Below are 19071 nucleotides of genomic sequence, written 5' to 3' on the forward strand. Positions count from 1 at the left end.
ATATGTATGTATATATATAAAAAAAATCATCATAAACACATAGCTCTTCCTTGCTACAGTACTCTTTCAGTAAAGCAGTTTGTCATTTTGAGTGATCATGCTATAGTGCATTTCACATTAAATGTATGAGGACTGAGGGTCCATAGATGTGAGAAACCTTCATTCTGTATTTTCCTTAGTCGCTCTTTCCATCACCACATTCTGTACTTCATAGGAGCAGCAAAAGGAGGTCAAAGTGTCTCACGAGATTTATGTCTGTTTCCTCTTATTCATCCGTCAGCTCTGAGCCAGAACCTTTCTAACCCATCACTCATATACACTATACAGTCCAGTAATCATTTAGTGAGAAATTAGTCTAAGCAGCAACACAGCTGTGATGTTTAGTACGAGATCCCTCTTAAATGAGAGTCTGTACTAAAATAGCCAAGGTAAATATGAATTAAGATGAGTTTGAGACATCACTTCAAATTCTATCATTCCAACTTCCAATGAGAAGACATAAATTACAGCCGAATTCAACTTTTTTCTAACATGCTCTCAATGCTCAAAGCAAGTTCCCAAGAGCTATTTCTTTGATTCTAATGAGGATAATAAGCATTGAAGGCATTGCACAACTCACTGATGAATGGCTTTCTTGGTATTTCACATCCCCTTCTAGATGCTCAACCTTACTCCCAGCCATGTATTATTAAAGGCAACCTAATAGCAGTTCGCTGAGCTTTGGTTCTAACCTAGATAGCATGCAGTCTCAGATGGGGCTCTGTACAGACTCCTCACTTTGGAGCTGAGATGACATCATACATATTGTATAAGACAATAGCAGTGTGGAAGCTGTTCTGCTGAATATGTTTTGTTTTTTTTATTTGTTTTTGACCTGAAGTGACCATATTTGGACAAAAGACTAAAGGACAACACTAATACCAACTATGGTTTGTATGGTTAGCAAGCTGCATACATAAGCTGTACAGGTATAATGCACAGACAAACCGGACGGACTTAGCAAACAGCATTACTTATCAGATGATTCTATTACAGTGCTTCAAAAAGCACCACAAACATGACAGAAGTATAGTTCAGTAGCTCAATTTAGCAGACTTGGGTGTAGCTATTGAGGTTTTGTGTTTTCAATTTTGGTTTGCTTGGCAGTAACACACTGGCCAGCTTCTCTCCGAGCTGTATTGAAAATGGAGACCGTGTGCCATCAAAGTAAACAAACAGCAGATTTCCAACCAACCAGAGGCCCCATGTCATGGTGGTTGTATCACAGCCAATATCAGACAACTATTGAGCAATATGCTCATGATGTAACGTAAGAAACCTCAGTACGCCACAGCTCTCGTTCCCCATGTTGGCACACAAATCAGATCCTGATAACAATTCAGTGTAAACCAATATTACACTGGGTAAAGCTACATATTTAAAAAAGAGATTTATAATCAGTTAGCATGTCAATTACTACTTAAATCAGAGAGCAAAAGAATAAGCAACCTAAAAATCGCATCGTGGCACAACTCTTATAAGAGACCATTCAGTAGAAGGATTTTCAAGTACGTGTTCAAGAAATTATAAAGTGCCTGACTCTGACCTCCTTTTGTCTACAACATTATTTTTCCAGCATTTGAAGTCTTTGGAGTGTTTTCTTTTCATGTAGCACTCAGTGTTTGTTCCTATGTAGGCCAAATCAGCATGAAACTGGAAAGCTTCCAGAGAGACAAAAACAGAAAAAAATTCTTCTGTCTCTCCTAATTCACTTCCTGTTTTTCTGCTCTTAAACTTCGGAATATTCCATTTAAAGCACAAGAAAAAAGAATAATTGCCCACAATGCTTTTTGACTTCCAATTAAAAAGCCCTTGTCTCATTTTGTGTGAAATTTCTCATCACATTCCACAAGAGGATGAGCACAATGTAAGAACCACAAATAAGCATAATGAATCAGACTCCTTTTTATGAAACAGGCCAATGAACATAGTTCATCTGTTATTATTGGCTTCTGTTTTGGATCTGTTATGCTTTCCCACACTTTGTCTGGTGTGAAATTGGGGTTTGGTTGGTGAATGAACCCCAAGTACAGTTTAGCATCAGGGGAAATAACTCACTTTTAATACTTTGTACCGTGCACTTTAGCAGATTTGTTTTGATCTGCTGGCCTCTGCTCCTGCTGGTTCTGAGCTTTCCTGCTCTTTGTGGATTTAGCCAGTAGATAAGCACATATTGCAAAAGCTATCACCTTGGCAGCTTTTGGATCACTAGCCAGCACAAAGTTAATATAAAGGCTGAGGTGGGAAGTAATGAAGTACAAATACTTGTACTTAAGTTGAGTCTTAAGGTACAGGCATTTTTCTTGACTATTTATTTTTCTGCCAACTCTTTAACTTTACCTCATTTTCAAAACATATCTCTACTTTCTACACCTTGCAATTTCCCAAAAAGCTTGTTACTTTAGCTTTAGGACATTTGAGGGGAGTTGTTTCCAGTTTGAATGTAAATGGAGAAAACAATAACTCACTGGTGCTTATTGCACAAGACAAGGTGGAAAAAACAGAAAGAAAAAAATATATAATTTGTGCAGCATTCATAGTAATATACTCAGGGGTTAAAATGGGTCAGGCCATCTGGAATTGTTGCATGCATGCATGTACACATAATTTGTTATTTGTTTCTAAGGCTATTTCATGAGAGCGACCAATTTACATTATTTAACTATAACTAAAAAAAAGTGATCAAATGTCACACTGAATCATCTGTTTTTACAAACTGCTTACAGTATTCTGTTTGCATTTTCTCCTTTCTTTACTGTGGGTCACTTGTCTGCTCTCTCTCTGACTTTGATACTATCTTTCTCAGGGGAATTTTGAATTCTACCACTTTTTCACAAAGTTGTCAGAATTATGGATATATCTGACAGCTTAGGTGAAGGAGGATTCATCCAGTGGAGGTCTGCTTGATGACAAACTTTTCCACCGTATCAACCTGAAATCTTGCAGAAGAACACAAAACATTTACTGTGAGATTGCAATCTGTCCATGTACTGAAGTTACAGTAACTGTGTGTGCACATCACCATTGTCTTTTCTCTCTGTATGCCAGGTATTTCTTAAAGTTAGTATTTTATACTTTAAACTTCAATCTAAGACACTTCCCATTTTTCTGAGTCCAATTAAGTGTAGCATTTAGACAGATGCATACAGAAGAACAGTGAGTTACAGAAGTTTTTTTCTTTTACTACATGAAAGTGATTTGAGGCATTGCAGAGCTCTGTCACTGTAATTGTGTACATTATGAACTGATGTCTGGCAAAAAAAATGCAAAACACTGCAAATCCATCAGCTCACTTTAAAAAAAAAAACAAAAAACGCCTGCAATCATCTTATCATGTGGCTCCCCTGTAGCACCCTGAAGGGGGAATCTCTTAAAATAAATATTTAATGAAGCCAGCTGCAAAAGTAGCTTCGTCCATGGGACACATTTACCAACACTTAGCTCCACAGCAAAACCCTCTTTTGACATAAACTACTGTCGGGATTTAATGTTTATTTAATGCATTGTCAATTTGGTGACTGGAAGGCGAGGACACAGCAGGTATTTTGGTGGCTTGCCTTATTGCATGTGTATTTTTAGGAGTTTCCTTTTTACAACATGCAAATTTAGCAGGATAATATATGAATGATTTGTACAAATGTGATTTGCTAAGGTTTGCAGCCCACAGTTTAACCTTAAACTTAATGCTGAAAACAATATTGTATTTTAGCTTTGGGATTTATTATAGTTGGGGTATTCATCTATTGGGAGTGTGTTGTTCTGATGGGCTAATGGTTTACAGCTGTGAGTGCAGTGTCCTAAAACTCTTCAGTCATCCTTCATCCAGCTTATTGCCTTGCTGCTCCTCAGTAATAATGCTAGTATTTTACTGGTAAATGGACTGGTTTCTATAGAAATTGAGCCTCAAAGCACTTTATACAATATGCCTGACTCACCCGTACACAAACAAGCCAATGAAGGGAAGCCAAAACAGGAGAAATCTGCTCTCTCTTTCTAGTCCCTGTCAGGACTCTTGCTGCAGCATTTTGAAGGCTTTTCAGGGAGTTTTTAGGACATCCTAATAATAAAGAATTACAGTAGTCCAGCCTGGAAGTAATAAATGCATGAACTAGTTTTTCAGCATCACTCTGAGACAGGATATTTCTAATTTTAGAGATGTTGCACAAATGGAAGAAAGCAGTCTTACATAGTTGTTTAATATGTGCGTTGAAGGACATGTCCTGGTCAAAAATGACTCCAAGATTCCTCACGGTCTTCGTTATCTGGCTTCATGGACAGTTTTTCAGCTCCATGGATGATGCTCAACAGTACACTAAGATGCTCCCAAAGTCTCCAGAGCCTCATAAAACAACATTACTAACTAAACACTGACATTAGGTTCAGATAACAAACATTACACGTACACACAGAGGACACAGTCTGGATTCACTAAGACACTGCTCTTCCCCTTAAAGTGCAGTTATATAGTTTGAATATAGAGTGTTATACTACTGAAAAACTGAATTTTATGTTCCCTTTGATTCCATAGTTTACCTGGTGAATAAGAACCTCAATAATGTTTATCTGACTGTGGGCTAACAACATAATACCTGATGCATGGAGATTGGGAGCTTCATTTTATTTATTCTTACTGTTTATTTTAAGTTGATAATCTAGTTTTATTAGCACTATTCATTGAATTATGTAAACCTTTTTTTGTTTTTAAATTGAATATATTTGCACTCTGCTTTGAATTGTTCCAGTCTTGATATTTAGACTTGGTGGCCAATACACAGTTTTTTCAGCTTTTTCTATGCCTAACTGGAGCAGTGGTTGGATTGTTTCAACACTTTAATTCTGTTACATTTGAAGAGCTTGCTGCTTGTTTTTTCTGGCAGACATTTTAGTTGGGGGATGGTAAGGGTCACTACCAAGAATCTCACACATCTACTCAACTTTCTTTTTACCTGTTCTGGACTAATTCACACCTACTGCATAATTAGTCCGTCCTCATCATTTAAGGCAAGTCTGCACATTCTCTTTGTTCTAGGAATCAAATGAGTCAGCATTTAAACTTTCTAAGATGGAATGTTAAAGGTTTAAAAGGTTCATCCAGTTGAGAGAAGGAAGGTTTTCTTAAGCACTATAACACTGATGTGGCTTGCCTGGAGCTCTGATAATAGCTGTTTCCTTTCACGGTGGAGGGGCCGGCGCTTCCACTTACTTTTCCAAGCTAAAGCATGAGAGGTCTTTTTACTGATCAGCCAGAATATTCCCTTTGAGGCCCCATTGTTATATTCAGTGAGAAATTGTGCAACACTGGTTGCTCTAGTGTTTATGGTCCTAACACAGATGATGGGTGATTTTAAGATTTTAACTGTTGGCTCAACCTAGTTCTAGTTCGCTTACCTGTTAAGAGTAAAGTTATAAGCAAATCTGCATTAGCCATTCAAGCCCTTTTATCTGAGTATGGAATCATAAACTAACACAATGAAATTAATGACTTTGTTGCTAAGCTAAGCCTAACATTCCTGAAATTCCACCAGAACTTAAAACGAGGTTGGATGAACCAATTTCTCAGTCAGACGTTTCCTCAGCCATAGCTTCAATGCAGTCTGGCAGCTGCTCAGGTACGGATGGTTATTCTGCAGAATTTTTCAAACACTTCTCTACATTACTGTCTGCACAACTTGGTACAACCCTCACTGACTGCTTTAATCTCTCCCTCTGTCCTTTTATGAAGCCTGTATCATACTTACTGCAAAACAAGGAAAAGATCCAATGGAACGTGCCTCTTATTTGACCGACTTCTCTCTTGAACACAGACACCAGAATATTAGCTAAGATTCTTGCTCATAGACTAGAAACAGTTCTCACCACAATTATTTCAAAGACCAAACAGGCTTCATTATATTTCAACATAAGAAGGCTACCTAACATAGTTTCCAGCTCTGCATGTTCTGCTGAATGTGTTGTCTCTCTTGATACTGAAAAAGCCTTTGATTGAATTGAGTTTCACTATCTTTTTGCAGTCCTTGACAGATTTGGATTTGGATTAAACTACTGTACTCTCAGCTGTCTGCTACAGTATGGACTAATGTCCAATTGTTGCCAGGGATGCCCTCTCAGCCTTCTGCTTTTTGATCTGGCCATAGAGCCCCTTGCCATTGCCTTTTTGTAGTTGCAAAGAAGTATCTGGGATTTGGAGAAACAACACAGAACACAAGGTCTCGCTTTACGCAGATGATCCTCCTGCTTTTTCTTTCCAAGCCATTAACCTTACTGCTGTCTGCATTGAATCTGCTTAGTCAATTTTGCCAGCTTTCAGGATATAAACTGAACCTCAATAAAAGTCAGCTTTTTCCCTCCTGTAAAGCAAATATGTTAGACTTCACTAACTTAAAATAAATAAAAATAAATAAAAAATAAAAATAAGACAAATAAGACCTGTTATTTGTATATCTTATTTGTATTTTAACATAACCCCCAACAACACAGATATACAAAATAGCGTAATAAAGGGAAACTTTCGACTGCCTGTGTGCGTGCATACCTGCTAATCAGAGCAGGCACACCACTAAATTTTCCCCTAGCTGTTTTCATAATGGCTTCAAGTGGCCATTAGAGGAACAGTAGTGTGGTTAGTGTAGTTGTATTGTAAATGGACTGCTTCTTAGATAGCACTTTACTGATACTCAAAGCTTTTTGTACAACATGCCTCATTCAAACACATAATGTGGCAAACAATTAAGAATTTCCTGCATGCTATATTTGTCTTTGTTGCCAATAAATATATTTAGTCCTGTTGGGCCTTTGGTCAGTGGTCTTTGTTGGTCTCCCAGACGCTTTCTCTCCTATCCGCCTAACTTTCAACAGGTTTTCACAAAGGATCACATTGGTACATTCATTCATTCAGATCACTTGAACCTTCGTGCAGGGCTAAGAATCTAATGCAGCTAAGAGGATTGGGGGGAAGATTCAGCCCTGCTTAACCTGTTAGAACCCCAAATTTCCATAATTCACTATATTTCCTAGGATGTTCACAAGAGCCTGTCCTCTGTAAGGTACCACCACAAGGAAGAGAATGTTGTGTGAACTCATACAGTATTGTGGAAATGGTCAATTCCTGCTTGGCGATGGACATCGCTACATCTCCAGCTAATTGGTTGATGAATAGTGCTTGGGACTGTGACATAACCAACCACCAACCTCTGACTCTCTCCCCCACCGATGTAGGAGCGGTGCTGAGCAGGATCAATGTCCACAAGGCTGCAGGTCCTGATGGTATCCCCGGGCGTGTTCTCAGAGCGTGTTCTGGGGAGCTTGCAGGAGTGCTCACAGACATATTCAACCTGTCCTTGGCCCACACTGTGGTACCGGCCTGCTTCAAATCCACCTCCATCGTCCCGATACCCAAAAACTCCAACCCATCTAGCCTCAATGACTACCGCCCAGTAGCCCTCACCCCCATCATCACTAAGTGCTTAGAGCAGCTGGTCCTAGCACACTTCAAATCCTGTCTCCCCCCCACCCTGGACCCCCACCAATTCGTATACCGCCAGAACAGGAGCACAGAGGATGCAGTCTCCATCGCACTGCACTCTGTCCTCTCACACCTGGACAACAACAACACCTACGCCAGAATGCTGTTTATAGACTTCAGTTCAGCATTCAATACAATCCACCCTCACAACTCATCAGGAAACTGACAGACCTGGGCATCAGTTCCCTCATCTGCAAATGGTTACTGGACTTCCTGACCAACCGCCCCAACATGTCCGACTGGATAACCGCTGCTCATCAACAATCACAATGAACACCGGTGTACCACAAGGCTGTGTGATGAGCCCTTTCCTCTACTCCCTCTTCACCCACGACTGCAGACCTGCTGATGGTTCCAACACCATCATTAAGTTTGCAGATGACACCACGGTGATTGGCCTCATCAGTGACAATGATGAGGCCGCCTACAGGGAGGAGGTGGATCGTCTGGCTGAGTGGTGCGACACAAACAACCTGCTGCTTAACACCGAGAAGACTAAGGAGCTCATCGTGGACTACAGGAGGAATGCTGACCCACATCCACCCATCCACATTAAGGGGCGGCTGTGGAGCGTGTGAGCAGCTTCAAGTTCCTGGGAGTCCACATCTCCGAGGATCTCACCTGGACGACCAACTGCTCCAAGCTGGTCAAGAAGGCTCACCAGCGCCTCTTCTTCTTGAGGACTCTGAGGAAGAACCACCTGTCCTCAGACATCCTGGTGAACTTCTACCGCTGCACCATCGAGAGCATCCTGACCAACTGTATAACAGTCTGGTACGGGAACTGCTCTGCCTCGGACCGGAAGGCGTTGCAGAGGGTCGTGAAAACTGCCCAGCGCATCGCCGGAGCACCACTTCCTGCCATAAAGGACATCTACAGGAAGCGGTGTCTGAAAAGGGCTGGGAAAATCATCAGAGACCCCAGTCACCCATCACATGGACTCTTCACCCTCCTGCCCTCTGGGAGGCGCTACAGGAGCCTCCGGACTAAGACCACCAGGTACCGGAACAGCTTCTTCCCCACAGCTGTCAGACTCCTGAACTCTGCCTCCTGACATCTGACCCACGTTAAACTCATGGACTGAACATACACACACCCACAACCACTAGCACTTTACCACTACTGTATAGTTCTGTGTAGATAATCATTCTGTACATACGATAATTTTTAATCCCACAACTGTTTACAACTTACATAGTTCACATTCTGTATAACTGTATATCTCAGATTTCTGTATAGTTTTTATTTCATATTTATATCCTGTTCATATCCTGTACATAGCTTGTACTCACTACAGCCTGTACATACTTATAGTTATAGAATATTCATAACATACTTCACACTGTGTACATTATAACATACCATAATAGACCCATTTCTGTAATATACTTACACATCTCTATTATTGCTAATTTATATTGTAATATATCTATATCACGACTAAAGCACTTTCTGGATGGATGCAAACTGCATTTCGTTGCCCTGTACCTGTGCATGTGCAATGACAATAAAGTTGAATTCTATTCTATTCTATTCTATTCTATTCTATTCTATAACCAATGTAATGTGTTATGAGACCATTGCACATGGAAGTCCCAGCTGTATACATGTAATATAAGGAGATGGATACTTCCTTTTGGTTTGAAATTTAAGTACTGGACATTAGAAAGTCATCAGAATGATGAGCTGCTGTGTTGTAAAATTACACAACTGTATATATGGCCAAATGGTGACTGCTGTGCTTTCTAAACTGGAAGCAGCATCAAGGAGCAGAGGTCACAAAGCTAACTTTACCTTCAGCAACATTACAAATATATGTGCTTGTATCACCACAGAATTGTTATACTGGTAAGTTATAAGACAAATATGCCATTGTAGTTATCCATCGTAGTACTGCTGCTAAATTACACATCTTAGACGTGCCAGGGGCTGTAGCGTCATAGTAAAATAGCTAGTCTTTATGTTCTTGTTATTTTAATCAACAGCCTATAAAATGTGACAGTATTAACCTGACTGGGTGTTATCGTTACATTTCACCAGGAACATCTGTTACATAGTTACAGGTTGCAGGGCTTTAGCTAATCCAAACAAAATCTTTATGCCTTTTTATATAAAAAAACAAAAAAACAAAACAGATTCTGAAATGCAACAATGTGAAATCAAGCTTGAAGCTCTTTATAATTTCTTAACTTTTTTGATGTGTAGGTGCTCACAAGAAAGTCCTGAGCAGTGCTGCCCGGTTAATCTCATGAGTTTTATGAACACAATTTATAGGCAGAGCCAAATGAACTTAGACCTCGGAGGCTTCAGGATCTCATCTGTGCTTTTTGTGGATGATCCGGCTCATTGGGTGGTGGCTTGCAGCTCGCACTGGAGCTGTTCGGGGCTAAGTGTGAAGTGGCAGAATGAGAATTAGCACCTCCAAGTCCAAGGTTCTCAGCAGGAAAAGAGTAGCGTGTTTACTCTGATGAGTTGCTGCCCCAAGTGGAGAAGTTTAGGAATCTCATGGTTTTTTTCATGAATAAGTGGAGAGTAGAGCAAGACACTGTAACTGTCCGCTGTGGTGAAGAGAGAGCTGAGCATAAAAGGAGAGCTGTCAGTTTACTGGTTGATCTACATCCCTTCCCTCACCTGTGATCATAAGCTCAGGGTAACATTGAGATTACAGATACAAGCAGCAGAAATGAACTTTCTCCAAAGGGTGCCTGGAGAGACATGGTGAGAAGTTCAGTTATTCACAAGGGACTCAGAGTACAGCCACTACTTCCCGACATCAAAAGGAGCCAGGTGAAGTAGTTTGGGCATCTGATTAGAATGCTGTCTGGGTGGCTCCTGGGTGAGGTTCTAAGGGCATGTGCTACTGGGAGGAGGCTCTGGGGTAGGCCCAGGACGCGCTGGTGAAGGTGTGGCTGAGGAGAAGGGACCTGGGTTTTTCTGTTTAGGCTGCTTCCCTTGCAACCCAGCCACAGATAAGCAGTAGAAAATGGATTGATGGTTGGATGGATGCATGTAGTTGTGTAATATGAATCCCCCTCCTAGGGTCAGTTCTACTGAGCAGAAAATGCCAAGAAATTTCCCAGATAGCAAGGAAACATTGAAACAATGTTGAGTCAATCCCAGATAGCAAGACGACATTGAATCTATGTTGATTTTTCATCCGAACCGTCGTATATGGTCGGGGTTGAAATGCCAATGTTGTAACAACATTGAAATACTGTGGTAAACCGACGGTCTTACTATAGAGACGTTGTAACGATGTTGATTCACCGTTGTTTTTTTTTGTCATTGATATTTGATCTATTTATAGTCGACCAGGTGACAACAACAACGTGGAGAAAACGTTCTATTTATAGTTGACGATCATTCGGCTCCGGTCACCATCAAAACCATCGATTTGTAGTTGAGCATTAAATTGCACTGCAACTGATCGGGTATAAAGTACCAGAGAAAGTAGATTTATTGTTCATTTGTTATCAATGACTTGGTCTAGTTCACCAGCTTTAAAAAATCGTGTCTACGCAATTTATGTATAGTTGACCGGGAAATTAAAGCAGCGATCACTTGGACTATTCCGCAGCACCCTCTCTCACATTGGTACATCCCCAGGTATTCATTGTCTTCTACAGTAGAGCGGGACATTTGATTTACTCTCAGCAGAATTGACCGGAGAAGGCATCAGTTCATGCACTGCACTGGCCTGCACCACGATTAGTATAAGGTAAGAATGAATGATTTTTTTTTTCCTACTCGTTATTTCCATGTTTGCATTTGAATAACAGTAAAAAAACTCGTTAATGTTGTACATTAACGAGTTTTTTACTATTATTTACGTTGTTCCCACAAAATGTGGGAGCCCGAAATGTGTCTACTTCTTACAATCCGGCAACAAATAAATTGCACTACTGAACAAAGTATATCAACAAAGAAAACATTTTCGTTTCATAATTTCTTCGTTATATTCCTTACAAAGCTAGCTTTAACGCTTCGAGGTTTCCTTTGTTCTTGCCGTCGCCGGCGCGCTTGACCCAGACTTTCGCTCTGTAGTTGCTTAGTACTACAAAAATTCTAAATCTGTGATATATGATTGATAAACGTAAAGTTAACTGTATAAACGTGTTCAATGACTTTGTTACTTTTGATGATTGGAGAGCACTCGCTTCAATTCGCACACAAAACTTTAGACTCAGTTTGAATGCTCACGCGGCATGCCCACGTGACTGTACGTTGCACGCGTACGTGACTTTCCGTTTGTGCCTTGAATAATGAATAAGGCTACGTCCACACGTACCAGCGTATTTTTGAAACCGCTGATTTTTCTATGCGTTTGCACCTTTTGTCCACACGTAATGTATGTCTGGCCGTACATTGTGTTTGTATTTCCAGGCACATTTCACGAAGCAGAGCGCAGTCTTCAGAGATATCCACGTGAACGCTGTGATACGTCTGACCTTCAGTCCGAAGAAGAAACCCAGACCAGTCTTAAAAGAAAGCACAAGTAAAACCTTTTTATTCACAAACATATCTTTGATTGTTAAGAATTTATAATCTTGTCTTTTGTACATATCTGTGGTGCTTGCATACTGCAATATCACCACATAGTCCAAAAAGTGGAAGTTTGTAAACTTTTTAAAAATGCAAAGCCGTGTACACTTGTGCACTTCAAAAATTCATTGTATACTGTACCTTCTTGCACGTCTCTGTTTCCTGTGTGTGTTGTTAGAAATCAAACTAACTTTAGGAAACAATATGCCAAAAGCATATTTACAATTACTTAAGACCGTTTTTAATTTCTTTTCTTTAGACCAAATCCCTGTACACATATACGGACTCAGAGGATGAGCAGCCTACAAAAAAACGGTTTCCCAGGCCCCTCGGTGAAAATACCAGGTAATAAAATACTGTCTAGTGTCTGTGTACATATCTGTGTCTGACACGAGGAAACTTTTTGACAAGTTGTCTGTATACTTAAATACTTAAAAAATGATCTTTTTCTAAACAGCCCTCATTACTCCATGCAGTCTGCCCCCAGCCCACTGATAGCAACCATCATAATGCCCCACCCAGCTTCCGGCACCTTTAGCCACTCCGGCACAAGCCGACACAGCTTTGCGATCTCGCCAGCATGCAGAGTCTGATGTCTTCCCTATAGATGGTATGCTTTTAAAAAAAAAGCTGCATCACAATGTCATTGTACTCTTATCTAAAAAAAACCCAATTTATACTCCTGAATGTCATCTTGTTGTGATTTTTTTTTTGTAGATTCAGAGACTCTGTGAGGCCACTATTACAAGGCAAGTTTGAAAATCTTGGAATTTCACAGTTTACATGGTATAACAAATATATGTGACAGGCAAAACTAGTAAACACTTTTAGCAGTTACAAGAACTAACAAATGAATATCCAACAAAGGGAATAGAAATACATTGTACTGCCAATACTTTGGTTTATTCTTTGTATGACTTGAAAATCAGGCTTTAGGGAAAACTAAATGACATGTTTCTATCATCAATTACATGAAGTAAACACACAAGCACTTGCATACACATTTAAGACATGAGACACGCTAATTCCATCTCATAAAATGTGTCTATAGGTGAGACGCTTTTGCGCTTGATTGGTGCTGCTGGACCACACTGGAGGTGCGAGTCCGCCGTGTAATGGTTTATGCCATTACAAAGGAGCTGGCCTCTGTACTCAACTGGGCAGGGGAAAAAAAACCAAGGACCAGACAAAGCAAAAAAGGGCATTTAAAGAGACAGCGCTGTGCAGATGCATATTTGGTAAGTTTTAACATTTATTGTAGTTTTATGAGCCTAAAGTGAACAATAAAGGGATCAATTGACGTGCTGGGTGCGTTTCACATTTCCTATGTCTGTTTTTTGCTATATTACTTTGTCTTTCTTAATAACAAGACTTTCATGTCCGGTTAATCTGGAGATGGAGTCTTTGGTCTTCGGCTTGTTTTGTCCTCGGGTTGTACACTTTGTACAGCCCGAGGACCCCATGTTTTCTTTTTTTTTTAAGGATACACGGCACACCATGCTAAGACATATCACATTTTCAGCTTATAGCTCTTTGGGAATCAAATGCAGCAGTTTGCTGATTTCCGCCTGGTGACTTTCATGTTTATCAGCCTAGGAGTTTACATACTTTCTCCCTGCTGAAGACAATTAACAAGAGCTTATTCATGTGCTCTAATTCCCTTTTTTTGTCTTTGTTTTTTTTGTGTGTCTATTTTTGTCCTAGATGGCCTGGCGCAGCAGGTGAGGGCAAACTCTATGTCTGAGTTGGTCTTTGCTCAAGCAGTCCAGAAATGGCTCAGATATGCTCCAGATCGTATGCGGGTGGCGCAGGGGACGCACATCATCCATCCCCATCCCGGAGTAAATAAAAAGTGACGTGAAACATAGAAATGTAAATAGGAAACTTTGTCTTTTAATAAAGTATTTTGCAAATGATACATGTCTATTGACCTTTTTTGTTTTTTTTCAATAAAAAGCAACTGTGCGAAAGAGGTGGAAAATCAACACCATAGCTCAACAGTGTTTCAATATCAGAATCTGACATTGTTTCAATGTCAACAGTATTAGAAAATATAACGTAGAATCAATGTCAGGTTTCAACATTGATTCAACGTCAAAACTCTGACGTTGTTTCAATGTTAAAAATGGGTGCAAGAGTGATGTTGGGTCAACGTCACACTTCAACGTTGCTTCAATGACGTCGCCTGATATCCCAGATAGCAAGGAAACATTGAAACAATATTGAGTCAATATCAGGCGACGTCATTGAAGCAACGTTGAAGTGTGACGTTGACCCAACATCACTCTTGCACCCATTTTTAACATTGAAACAACGTCAGTGTGGGTGCTTTGATGTTACTGATACCATAGTGAACTTTATTGTATTCATAAGGTTAGTTAGTAGAGTTGCCAACCATCCCATACAAACGGAATCCTCCCGTATTCAGAGAAAATATTACACGCTTCGTATTAAGCTGAAAAGGAACACAGTTTGTCCGGTACTTCAGCTAGAATGGAAAAAGACACAAAACTGGATTTTTTTCTGTCATTACGCTGCACAGCGGACTCTTCCCCTGTCATTCTCTCGCCTGTTGCAACTTCAGTCATGAAACTGATCAATGATCGGCTTTTCTCTTGTTTGTTTATCGCGCTAAACAACAGCAGCACGTTTAAGCTTGATCAGCTGTTGTTAGAATTCATTTGATTTTAATTTCTAGTATCAGCTGATGTTTGCTGGAGCCGCAGCTGTAAAAGCGGCTGGTCAAAACCAGGAGATGTCCTTACTGAATCATCAGAGCTGAACTGGTGATGTAGAAGCTGCTCTGCTGAGTTTTGTTCTCTGTAGCCGTATAAATGGCGAACTACACTGAGTAGCAGCGGCATAGGCACACTTAAAATTTCTTCTGAAATTTTCGCTTTCTAGTTGTAATTATTGTTATTTCAGGTGACTATGTCATGAAGCTCATTAAGAGAAGGCCAAGGGTTTGCAGTGCTGCCAGCAAAGTAAAGGGTGGCTGCTTTAAGGACTAACTATAATGCTCTCATATCAGTTGTTGAAATCTAAAGTTGACATTGCTAGATTATAATGAACTTGGTGATGGTCACTGGTGGAATTAACACTTTATTTGCATCACATACACACTCACTCAACTCACAGGAGAAATATTACTTATAGCTGTAGATATGCAAAGAACATTTACTAATAATTACTGCAAAGGGTAATAAAACAATGCAGTGAAAACAGGAAGAACTCAAAATGTGTGAAACAGCCTTCTTGGTAGTCACTGGTTAAGGAATTACCATCAATGTTTATCTTGCGAAGGTGCCGACAAGACCAAGCTGCAGGAGCTGGTGTGCCTTCAATAAAGCTGTCTTCATCCAGCAGTGCAGCTTCCAGTATATTAGTTTCAGGTTGCCATTATAAGACACACAAACAAACAGAAGGGATGAGTGGGGTGGTGGCATAAATACCCAGAGGTGAACAGAATAAAAAGTTGGGAAAGGAACAGATTAAAATGTAATAGGAAAGAAGAGATCACAGCAGAAAAGAACACAGAGGGGTGGCTCTTATAAGAGCCTTTGGGTTCACTTAAAAAAAAATTAATTCTGTAGGTTGTGATAAGGTAGTAAAATGGTTGGGGAGAAGAGCTGCAAAGTAAAAGATTTATACAACCATTAAATACAATCTCATAACTTGGCTACTGTGAAAATCTGAACTTCGAAATGTCATGAGGTGCTGTATGAAGCAGGCAGAGTTGGGACACAAATGCAGGATTTGGGAGCAGGACTAAACTTAAAGGCACTGTGATTGCTGGACACAATTTACCGAATTAACTAACAACAGTTTTCTGCTTTGTGTCATTGGACATACTGGTAACTATAGCTAAATGTTTAACTCACATTAATAATGAAGAAGTCTAAAAAGCAAGCAGATTTACAGGACTTTGCGTAGAAAAATAAAATGATAGTCAAGTTTCTTTATCAAGAGAACTGTACTATGTCACTTCCCATGAGTAACCATTCCATAGTTGGTGGTTACTGGGTTGTTCCTGAATAACCTAAGGCTCAAGCCTGAGATGAAGCAATGCCAATATCTGCAGTGAAGCAAGTTTTACATCACCATGGACTGACCAAGAAAAAAAAACAATTGCCTCAAAATTTACAACTTCAAGCTCCCCTGAAATCTGCAGCTGCCTACATCAACCAGCGAAATGCCTTCTGGATAAAAGTTTTATGGCCAGATGAGACAAAAATAAAACACCAGCTGTCAAGCATGGTGATGGGAGTATCATGTTCTGGGGTTATTTTGTTGCCAGTAGTACTGATACATTGCACAGGGTGGATGAGATAATGAAGAAGTAGGACTTCACCTGAAATCAGATGCTACATGGTTAAAACTTGGACACAGTTGTGTGTTCCAACAGGACAATGATCTCAAACAAAAATGAAAAAAATAGGAATGGATAAAGCACAGTGTTCATATTAGCTGTACTGTGACACAGGTCCGCACTGTGAGAATAGAATAGAACCCTGAGGTAGACCACAGGTTAAGAGGGAAGTGTTACAATATCAACTGCTAACACTGAAAGAAAGACTCATTAGTCAAATAGGACTTGAAGCAATTCAGGGTAGTGCAACAAATACCGATACATCGATGAGCTCACAAGATGTGAGATCAGCATGTTGTGGTCCACTGTATTATCAGTAAGATCTCAAGTACAGCGGAGTCACTAAGATCAACAATACATAAAAGGTCATTAAAAACTCTTTTAAGAATAGATTCTTTGTAATTAAATTTGAAGTCAGACTGAAAAACCTCACCAAAAACTACAACTGCTGGAAAACCAATTTCTCTAATACTTTAGATACTTTTGATAGACAGAGAAGGGTCTAAAATCTGATGGACAATTTATTATTTTTCTTTTTTGGTGAGAGAAGATAAAATTCCATGTTTACAGTTGGCTGGTACCATCCCTGATGACTAAACAAGCATTCATAATTGTTAAAATTGATGACACAATTACATGAAAACATGAAAACACGTCTTGAGGCGACTGTTGTTGTGATTTGGCGCTATATAAATAAAATTGAATTGAATTGAATGCATGTAAACAGACGAGAGGGAATAATGCCAAATTTACATTATTAGGCTTCAACCAGTCAACAATATTATTTAGGGCAGAAAATCATTGTACAATGTAGTCCTGAGAAGTGAGATCCCATGAATGAAGACATTTTAGAAAGCTGTCCCAGTACAGGAGACATACTTGGAAAATAGATGTTGTTAAGGTCATGCTTGATTGTACTGAAGAGGAACTTCAGTCTATGGGAATGAGAATAAAGCAAATTGGAAAAGTGTTTTTTTTGGTTGTTTGTTTTTTCTTGAGGCCCTGAAAACCTCCTGATATCTGTTAAAATAATTTCTTAACATTTCATAAGACACCATTTATTTATCCCCCTTCCTTTCTGCTCTCCTACATTGCTGTCTGAGCGCCCGGGTAGACTCATTTGGCCAAGGCTGATGTTTTAATTTAGGGCATTAAGATCTCAAAGGAGCAACAGAATAAGGATAACAGTGCAAATATTGATAAAAGAATTTAAGGACTCTTGTGCATGAGCATGAGATTTAAGGGATGGAACTTAACAGTTCAGCATGGTCTGTATTAGCTATAATGAACTTGTCAGCAGTAGTCAATGTAATTAAGTGAAAGAGTGAAGCATTGACACTGGATGTGATGCTTACCTCATTGATTTAAAAAATGACAGACAGAAAGCAGTTTCCTCAGTAATGCAGTATCCTATATTATTTGCTTGCTTGTTATGCACCAGTCTACCATTGCGTACAGTGTTGTCAGCCACTATTTTGTTTTTTCCCCAAAAATGACCTCTGTCAAGAAAGCCTAATTTCTATTGCTATTCAGTACAGAAGAAAGTCAACTTTCAAAAGTTATGCCAAATTGCAAAACGCTATATCTCCAATAAAACCACTGTAACTTTTCACAAATGTTTGTTTTTCACATTCTACTATAAAAAATTTTCTGGTTTTTTATGACTACAGTTTAAAACAAAAAACAAAAAATTGGACAATCTGGGCAATGAGCTACCACAAGTTTAGAGTAGGGTCATATAAAACACAGATAATCCCATTGTCTTAAGATACCAGAGTCTACCAGAGTGCTAAAGTCAGATTTTGTCATGCTTGACTGTTGCCAGGTGGTGTCACTGGTACCTACATGAACAATAATTATATTGATTGAATTGGGGAGTGTAGGTAGAAGGGATTTGAGTTCAACTAGCATAACGGACACTGGAATTACTGTGTTTAATAGACAGTAGGTTCTGCTGGCGTTTCTAGTGGATGGTTGGTGAACTTCATAGGTGAGGCAGAGTGGGCAATTGCACCTATAGGTGAGCTGCAAATCTGGTAGTTGGAGAGAGGAAGAGCATCATTCTCTGTTTTTATTGCCACCTGTGGTGCAGTGATCAGCACAGTGGAACAGGTCAAGTCACATTGCGGTGCCATTGTAGAGTAGCAGCCCACAACATATGTTGCTGGATGAACGGCTCTGACCACAGAACTTAAGGGAATCGAAACGTGTGTTACTTCCAGAGATGCTGGGTCAGCAAAGGTCCCAGCTGGAACCTGTCCTTTGCCCACCACTGCGCCAGACTAATTGGACTGAGTTTCAATGAAATTATTTCCTTGGATGATGGTTGTTTTAGGGTGACTATCGTTTTAGCCTGTTCCACAGCAACGTTGGTGAAACTGTGAAGAAGTTCCGCTTTTTGTTTGAAATCCAAGACCTCCACATGTTGTCCTTTGGACTGGATATGTCCTTAGTTGCATTTTTTACTGGAGGCACTTTTCAAACATATATCCTTTAGGTAATTCATAGGCTTCTTCTGAAATCCCTCCTTTAATCATTTTAAAACAAATGCAAAGTACCACTGGAAACATCTTGTCTGTTCTGTAGAACAATGGTTCTT

At 39.7% G+C, this 19071-nt stretch overlaps 1 protein-coding gene across 1 annotated transcript in view; it reads left to right on the forward strand.

Annotated features, from left to right (window-relative positions):
• The window catches only part of LOC116317977 (copine-9), a 269801-nt gene that overhangs the window by 115723 nt on the left and 135007 nt on the right, over positions 1-19071 (forward strand). The window lies entirely within an intron of this gene.

This window comes from Oreochromis aureus, linkage group 5 (assembly GCF_013358895.1).
Source record: "Oreochromis aureus strain Israel breed Guangdong linkage group 5, ZZ_aureus, whole genome shotgun sequence".
NCBI classification, from domain to species: domain Eukaryota; kingdom Metazoa; phylum Chordata; class Actinopteri; order Cichliformes; family Cichlidae; genus Oreochromis; species Oreochromis aureus.